The sequence below is a fragment of the Camellia sinensis genome, chromosome 9, assembly GCF_055761805.1.
Source record: "Camellia sinensis isolate YWXY chromosome 9, ASM5576180v1, whole genome shotgun sequence".
Classification (NCBI taxonomy): domain Eukaryota; kingdom Viridiplantae; phylum Streptophyta; class Magnoliopsida; order Ericales; family Theaceae; genus Camellia; species Camellia sinensis.
The window spans coordinates 10352719-10361290 of NC_138969.1; positions in this window are offsets into that span (position 1 = coordinate 10352719).

Below are 8572 nucleotides of genomic sequence, written 5' to 3' on the forward strand. Positions count from 1 at the left end.
TTCTAGAGGGCATCCATGGAGCGGTAAAGGGACTATACACCTTTTACAAAATCGACATATGTCTTCGTGCCCTGCGAAAAGAGATAGAACAAAAAAACGGTTGCATTCGGAGCTTGGAACATTGCGCAGAAAAAGTCGAGAGCGAGCTGAAAAAAGCTAAGGCTTCCGAAATGCAGTCGGCGAGTCAAACAAACTCGATCGTGACGAAAAAAGTAAACCAGCGCCTTCTGGATCATGCGATTGCCGATCGAGATACGGCGAGCAAGTTCGCAAGAGAACCGATAAGAACGAAGGCCTACGAACAAGGCTTTTTTGATGGCCGAAACATTGGTATTGAAAAGACGAAGGAAAAGTTAGCTGATGATGTCTGTTGGTGTGAAAATCGTGGATTTAAGCATGGATGGATTAAGGCTCTACAGGCTGCGAGTATCGATTCGGCGTCACCTCTATATCAGAATTACAAGTTTCCTTTCGAAGCTTACGACGCTGAGAAAATCGACGATGAAGAGGGTGCCAAGCTGGGAAGACGTAGATATCAGTACACATTATTGTACTTTTGAATTCGTCAAAAGCCATGTATTTGTACTTCTTCAGTGAAATAAATATTTGTTATATTGTTTCATTGAATGTTTGTATCTACTTGTGACAATCGTTTGTTGGTCTATGCCATTCTATTGCCAAATATAAAGGTCCTTTCGAATTCGGAGGATTACTCGGCTGTCCGTGGTTCTGTATGAAGTGCTCTACGAATTCGGAGTCTGTTGGCGAATCGTGATATTCACGAAAGGCGCTCCGAATTCGGAGACTTATTCTGCCCAAAAGTGATATCCATGAATGGGGCTCCGAATTCGGATTCTTTTTTGGCCCAAACGCGATATCCACGAATGGGGCTCTGAATTCAGAGTCTTTTTATGTTGGCCAATCGTGACACGAAGGGCTCTCCGAATTCGAAGACTTATTCGGCCCAAAAGTGATATCCACGAATGGGGCTCCGAATTCGGAGGCTTATTCGGCCCAAACGTGACATCCACGAATGGGGCTCTGAATTCGGAGTCTTTTTGTGTTAGCCAATCGTTGTATTCACGAAGGGAGCTCCGAATTCGGAGACCTATTCGGCCCAAAAGTGATATCCACGAATGGGGTTCTGAATTCAAAGTCTTTTTTGGCCCAAACGTGATATCCACGAATGGGGCTTTGAATTCAGAGTCTTTTTGTGATGGCCAATCGTGATATTCACGAAGGGTGCTTCGAATTTAGAGGTTTATTCGGCCCAAACATGACATCCATGAATGGGGCGCCAAATTTAGAGTCTTTTTGTGTTGGTCGATCGTGATATCCATGAAGGGCGCTCCGAATTTGGGGGCTTATTCGGCCCAAACGTGACATCCACGAATGGGGCTCTGAATTAGGAGTTTTTTTGTATTGGTTGATCGTGATATCCATGAAGGGCGCTCCAAATTCAGAGGCTTATTTGGCCTAAACGTGACATCCATGAATGAGGCTCTGAATTCGGAGTCTTTTTCTGTTGGCCAATCGTGATATCCACGAAAGGCGCTCCGAATTTGGAGGTTTATTCGGCCCAAACGTAACATCCACGAATGGGGCTCCGAATTTGGAGTCTTTTTGTGTGGGACGATTGTGATATCCATGAAGGGCGCTCCGAATTCGGAGGCTTTATTCGTTATTAAACCATTATTAACGAGACTGCGATAAGAAAGGGCATTGCATTGGGAAATTCAAAGATGTGTACATAACATATTAGCAAAAATTCGAAACAAACTAGCACGCCATACAAGTTGGCTTAGTGATAAAATTGGGGCAAATGTGTGGAATTCCAGGGGCGTGGCAAACTTCTCATAGCCATGTCTTTGAGCCGATATGCTCCTGTTCTGGCAATTGAGTCAATTTGATAAGGACCGTCTCAGTTGGGGCCTAATTTACCGTCTGCCGGATTCTTAGTAGTAGGAAACAATTTCTTGAGGATTAGTTCTCCAGGTATATAACGACGCAACTGTATGCGCTGGTATTATGACTTTGCCAGTTGCTGTTGATACTGTGCTATGCACGCAAAAGGACGATCTCGGCGTTCTTCAATTAAAGTCAGATCTAGGGCCAACATCATGTTGTTACGGCCATATCAAAGACCTTGGATTTCAGTGTGGGCAGGTCGATTTCAAGAGGGATAATTGCTTGTGTCCTAAAGCACAAAGTGAACGGTGTTTCTCCAGTAGATCGCCTTAGAGTAGTGCGATGAGCCCACAACACACTAGGCAATTCTTCAACCCACCTGCCTTTGGCTTTTTCCAACCGTTTCTTGATGCCGTCTAGAATCACTTTACTGGTGGCCTCAGCCTGTTCGTTGTTTTGAGGGTATACCGGCGAGAAAAAGTAAGGTCGGATACCATATGTGTTGCATAACTTCTGATAGACGCCGTAGTCGAATTGGGTGTTGGTGTCGGAGACAAGTGCTTTTGGTATGCCGAATCGTATTATGATGTTTTTCCATACAAAATGTTTAACATTGACATCTCGAATATGTGTTAATGCCTTTGCTTTAACCCACTTTGTAAAATAATCTGTTACGACGATCAAGAATCGCTTGTTCGTTGGAGCCCGCGGTAATGGTCCGACGATATCAAGTCCTCACTGAGCGAACGACCAAGGACTAGTAATGGAATTTAATTCTTCGGCAGGTAGATGAGCTAAAGGGGAAAATTTTTGGCATTGTTCACACTTCTTTATGTAGTTCTCGGCATTTGTTCACATGGTTGTCCAATAGTACCCCTGCGTTATGGCTTGGTGGGCCAATGAGCGTCCACTAGAGTGAGAACCACAGCTACCTTTTTGTATTTTGACCAAGAGTTCCTCAACTTTATCTGGGTGGACACATTCTAGGTACGGCCTAGAGAGAGATTTTTTGTAAAGCTTTCCTTGTGGACCCAGATAGTATCACAAGGCTTTATTTTGCAGCTTGTGGACTTCTTTCTTATTCGTTGGGAGCTATTCTGAGGAAAGAAATGCAGCAATAGGGTCCATCCAACTTGGTCTCGGTTCAATGATGTTAATCTGAACTGGTTAGGGAGAGGTGGTGCTCGGCTCTGAGATGAACCCTACTTCGATTGTTCATTTGACTTCAGAGTTAATGGCGGAGGCTAGGTAGGCAAAGGCATCCGCATGTGTGTTCTGATCCCGGGTTATCTGATTCAACTCGTGGTGGTCAAATTTTGTGAGCAATGAATTTGCCGTTTTCATGTACGCTGCCATGCGGTCATTTTTAGCTGCATACTCCCCTTTCAACTGGTTAATGACTAATTTTGAGTCACCGAAAACAAGCAATCGCCGTGCACTAAGGTGAAGTGCCTTACGAAGGCCGGCTAGCAATGCTTCATATTTGGCCTCGTTATTTGATGTATCAAAACCCAGTTTGATCGCTTACTCAATTATTGCCCATTCCGGGTCATGATTACTACGCCTGCCCTGCTGCCACGTTGGTTAGATGATCCGTCACAGTACATCTGCCAAATATCTCCAACATATATTCGCCAGTCAGGTTTAGGTTGTACTTGATCGGATTTGAAGTCAGTATGGCATCCCGTGAACTCAACTACAAAGTCAGCGAACACTTGCCCTTGCCCTTTGATGGCAGTTCTAGGAAAAAACTGGACATCGTATTGGCCGAGTTCTAATTCCCATTTCGAGACTCGCCCTAATGCTTCCGCGCTACAGAGCGCTTATCGGAGAGGATAGTCCGTTAATACCCCTATGGTGTGAGCCTGAAAATAGTGCATCAATTTTCTTGCAGCCACCACAAGAGCAAGGATGAGCTTTTCCAGTGGTAGATATCATGTTTTGGCATCGACCATTGCCTTACTTAAATAGTAGATTGGTCGCTGTTCCCCGAGTTCTTCTTTTAATAGCACGGCGCTGACCGCCTGGTCTGATACTGCCAGATACAAGATGAGCGGATCGTCTGTCGATGGAGTTGCTAAAAATGGTATTGATTGGAGATAAATTTTCAAGCCGTCCAATGCGGCTTAGCACTCGGGGGTCCATTCAAATGCTTTGTCCTGCCGAAGTGTGTGAAAAAATTGTAGGCAACGATCTGAGGAACGACTAATAAACCTATTGAGGGCGGCGGCCATTCTCATCAACTTCTGAACTTTTTTGACCGACTGAGGGGAGCCGAGTTCTAGAATTGCTGTGATCTGCCTCAGGTTGGCTTCTATTCCGCGATGGTTGACAATATAGTCGAGGAATTTGTCGGATCCAATGCCGAATGCACATTTTGAAGCATTCAGTTTCATTTTATACTTTCGGAGAATGTTGAAGGTCTCTGATAAATCGGCTATATGGGAGTGATTTGCCTTGGATTTCACCACCATGTCATCGATGTATACTTCCATGGTGCGGCCGAGTTGTTTCTTGAACATAATGGTAACCAGTCATTGGTAAGTTGCCCCCGCGTTCTTTAGTCCGAAGGGCATGACCTTGTAGCAATAGGTTTCCCTTGGGGTGAGGAATGCGATTTTTTCTTGATCCTTCGGATGCATGGAAATTTGATGACAACCCCTGTAGGTATCCAAGAAGCTCATGCGCTGATGATGTGCCATTGCGTCTACAAGTTGGTCGATCCTTGGAAGAGGAAAACAATCCTTTGGACAGGCCTCGTTCAAGACCGTGAAATTGACGCAAACGCGCCAAGATCCATTTTTCTTCTTTACAACCACAGTATTGGACAGCCATGTGGGATAAGTAACCTCACGAATTGCCCCAGCATTAAGCAATTTGTTAACTTTATCAACAACGGCCGACGCATTCTCCGCACTTGACCGCCGACTTTTCTGAATGATTGGTTTGACTTTTGGATCGATGTTTAAACGATGTTGGACCATGACTGGATCCACCCTCGGCATCTCGTATGGTGTCCACGCAAATACGTCGAGGTTGCCGAGTGAGAAGGACACCAGCTCGCTTTTATCAACTTCGTTTGAAGAGGTGTCGATCATGAAGAATCTGTCAAGATCCCCATTGATTTTGATCAAATCAAGGTCTTCCGTTACCTTTTCGCTGGGGGTTTTCCCAATGTCCTCAAGGCTCTCTTGACCTGGTATTTCAGTCGAGTTCACTTCCAGTTCCTTTGGCCTCTTCGCAGCTACAATAAGATAACATGCTTGTGTCGATTTCTAAGAACCTCAAATTTTCTTAATGCCATACTCAGTTGGAAAGTGGAGTAATTGATGGTAAATGCTCGGCACAACCTGCATAGTATGCAACCAAGTCCTTTCCATGATAAAATTGTATGGTGACGAGAGTTTGACGACCAGAAATTCCACGTCAACTGATCTGGTACCCGCTTGCATTGGTAGTGTGATCTTGCCCAAGGGATACTCGGGGTTGGCGTTGAAGCCGAACAATGGGTAATCGGCTGGTAACAAATCCGCATCAGTGAAGCCGAGTTTAACAAATGTCTTGTAGTACATTATCTTTGAGGTGCTTTTCTGATCGATGAGAACACGCTCAACCATGAATCTGTTCACGCGCAGCTCGACGACGAGGGGATCAGAATGGGGGAGAGTTACTCCATCTAGGTTGGTGTCATCAAAGCTAATCCTCCTAGTTTCGTGAGGTTGTTTGGCTAGTGTGATTGGCTTGGACAAGCTAGGTTGCAGCTGAATTGTATGTACCTCGGATGATGACGGTAGGCTATATATCATGTGAAGTACACCAAGTGGCGGTGAATTCGGCCGTAGGGCTACCGTGTTCAATGGATTGTTCTTTCGGACGTGTTGCACCAACCGACTATCTTGCACCAATTCTTCCAGGTGGTCCTTTAATGCATAGCAACTGTCAGTGTCATGGCCATGGTCCTTGTGATACTCGCATCGTTTGTCCCTTGTCCTTGTAATAGGAGGTCCTATCATCTTTGACGACCATTTAAAGAACGGAAGATGTTAGACTTTGGGAAGGATCTTACTGATCGGCTTTTCCAGCTTCGTATACTTCTTGTCCGCCCATCTTGTGTGCCTACTATCCACTTGATATTGTTCGTTTGAACGGTGCGAACATTGGTCGCTTGAGTGGCACGAATCACGCTGGTTGTCTAGTTTAGTCCAAGTCCGGGGTTCGGGGCTCCTTGATGGCACGGCTCTTATCGGCTGAACCAGACCAGATGGTGTCGATTTAACAACCTTCTGTCCGACCTTGACGCGTCAGGCATTGTCTTCCACTTTACAGTACTCTTCAACTTTCTTCATTATTGCCCAGACTGTCTTAGGGGGCCGTCTGGTCAACGAACTGAGGAGAGGACTATCTGGGTGTAATCCTATCTTAAAGGCGGTAATAGCCATGGAATTATTGCAGGCATCATCCACCAAGTTGAAACATTCCCAGTAATGTGTCGAGTACTCATAGTGGGTCTCTTTTGATTTAATTTGCATTGCCCAGAGAGAGTCAACTTGCTTTGGCTGAACCTCGTTGGTGATGAATCTTGCCCTGAAGGATTTTTGGAGTTGATGAAAGCTTCTTATTGATGCCGGCTCTAGTTTATAGTACCATTTGACGGCCAACGGTCCGAGGCTACTTAGAAACATTCGACACATGAGGGCCTCGTTATCAGAATGCAACATCATTGCTTGTTTGTAATGACAAATGTGGTCAGTGGGATCTAATTTTCCGTCGTATAAGGTGAATGTTGGAGCTTTGAATTTTTTAGGCAACACAACCCTTGCAATGCGTTGTACGAAAGGGTCGTGCCTGTCCTTTTCATCCGAATCATCACTTCTTTTCCCTCGCCTGTGTCGTATATATGGACTTCCTTCTGACGAGCTAGATGCATTGACTCACCCCTTCTTTCTGGGCTCTTAAGATGGTGAGTCGGAATCACTGCCATTATTATGTTTCCGAAGTCGACGTTGTCGATCATTCTTCTTTTTTGGGGATCAACCCCGGTCATGGCGTGCGGCCTGTTGGGATTTGGCTAACTCTAAGGCTAATTCCTTACGTAAATGCTCGTTCTCAGCCATCATATTTTCTAGATGTGTTTGTTTCATTTTGCTTGATCCATGATCTTCTGCACAGTCTCCTGAACAGAAGTTGAGGGTGAAGTTTGAGCTACTGGCTTGAAGTTTAAGGCCCGTCGCGCAGTGATATTCTCCGATCCAAGCATGTTTCTTGGAGTAATGTCATCTCTTGGCGTAACATCGTCAACAACTATCGAAGGATCATCTGTCACACCTACCATGGGTGCACCTAAGTATTCCCACAGACGACGCCAATTGTGGAGAGGTGGTTTGGAAATACTCCAGAATCCAGTCAGACGTCTTTGATCCTCTAATTGCTACCTGAAAAAGGGATAAACACTCCAGGTGGGGGTGCTGAAATTAGCACTTCGACGGACAAGTCAGTATCCTCTCTAGTTTACTTCTTTTTCAAGTTATATATCTATTCTCACATACCTGTTTTAGTTGACATTCTTCCATTTTTCTATTACCTCTGGGTCTGAGGGTCGGGCCTACTCTTGATCTCGCATGTAGTTATTTATTCGGCCTTCCTATTGAGTGTTGGCTCCTGTTCGGCTCTTTATACGGCGAATTCATTTATTCGGTTTTATAAGTCCTTGGTCAAGGCCGGATTACTTTAGCCGAATGTTGATCAAAGTCCTTGGCCTCTTCCTAATTGATTTCATTGAGTAATTACGTATCAACTGAGAATTACATATAAAATCGCTTGAGAATTTTTTATTGGATAACAAGTGGCACTGTCAATAGATAGATATAAAAAGAATAATAGTATTTATCAATCGCTTCATCTTTACTTTTAAGCAAATACACATAACAATATTTAGTGCAATCATCAACAAAAGTGATGAAGTACTTGTTGCCATCACATGATTGTACGACTTTCAAGTCACACACATCATTGTGCACTAAATATAAAGGCTATGTACTTCTTTCAATAGAATGAAATGAAGTCCTCATCAATTTTGTTTCTGCACAAGTTTCACACTTGTGATTTGGATTAATCTTGAAAGATGGTACGTCATCTAACTTGATTAATCTACGCAAATAGTCAAAATTCATATGACCTAGTCTACCATGCCACAATTCAGGGGACTCAAGTATATAAGCAGAAGAAGACGCTTTCTCATTCATTTTCGGGGTAATAGTCATTACATTGAGTTTAAACATATCACCCGACATATACCCCTTCCCCACATAGACTCCGCTCTTGGTCAACACGACTTTATCAGACTTAAACACCATACGGAAGCCATGCTTGCTTAAAAAAGACCCTGAGACAAGGTTCTTACGAATGTCCGGCAAAAATAGGACATCGTTCAGAATCAGCTCTTTTCCTAAAGTCATCTTCAGGACCACCTTGCCTTTACCCTTAACAGTTGGGGTCACAGAATTCCCCATGAACAACTTCTTGCCATTTGAAACTGGTTTGAAAGTTGTGAACATCTTATTTTCAGCACAGATGTGGCGAGTGGCCCCAGTGTTCACCCACCATTCCTTCGGGCTGGACCTTACCATGTTCACCTTAGAGATGACAACTGACAGATGCATGTCAT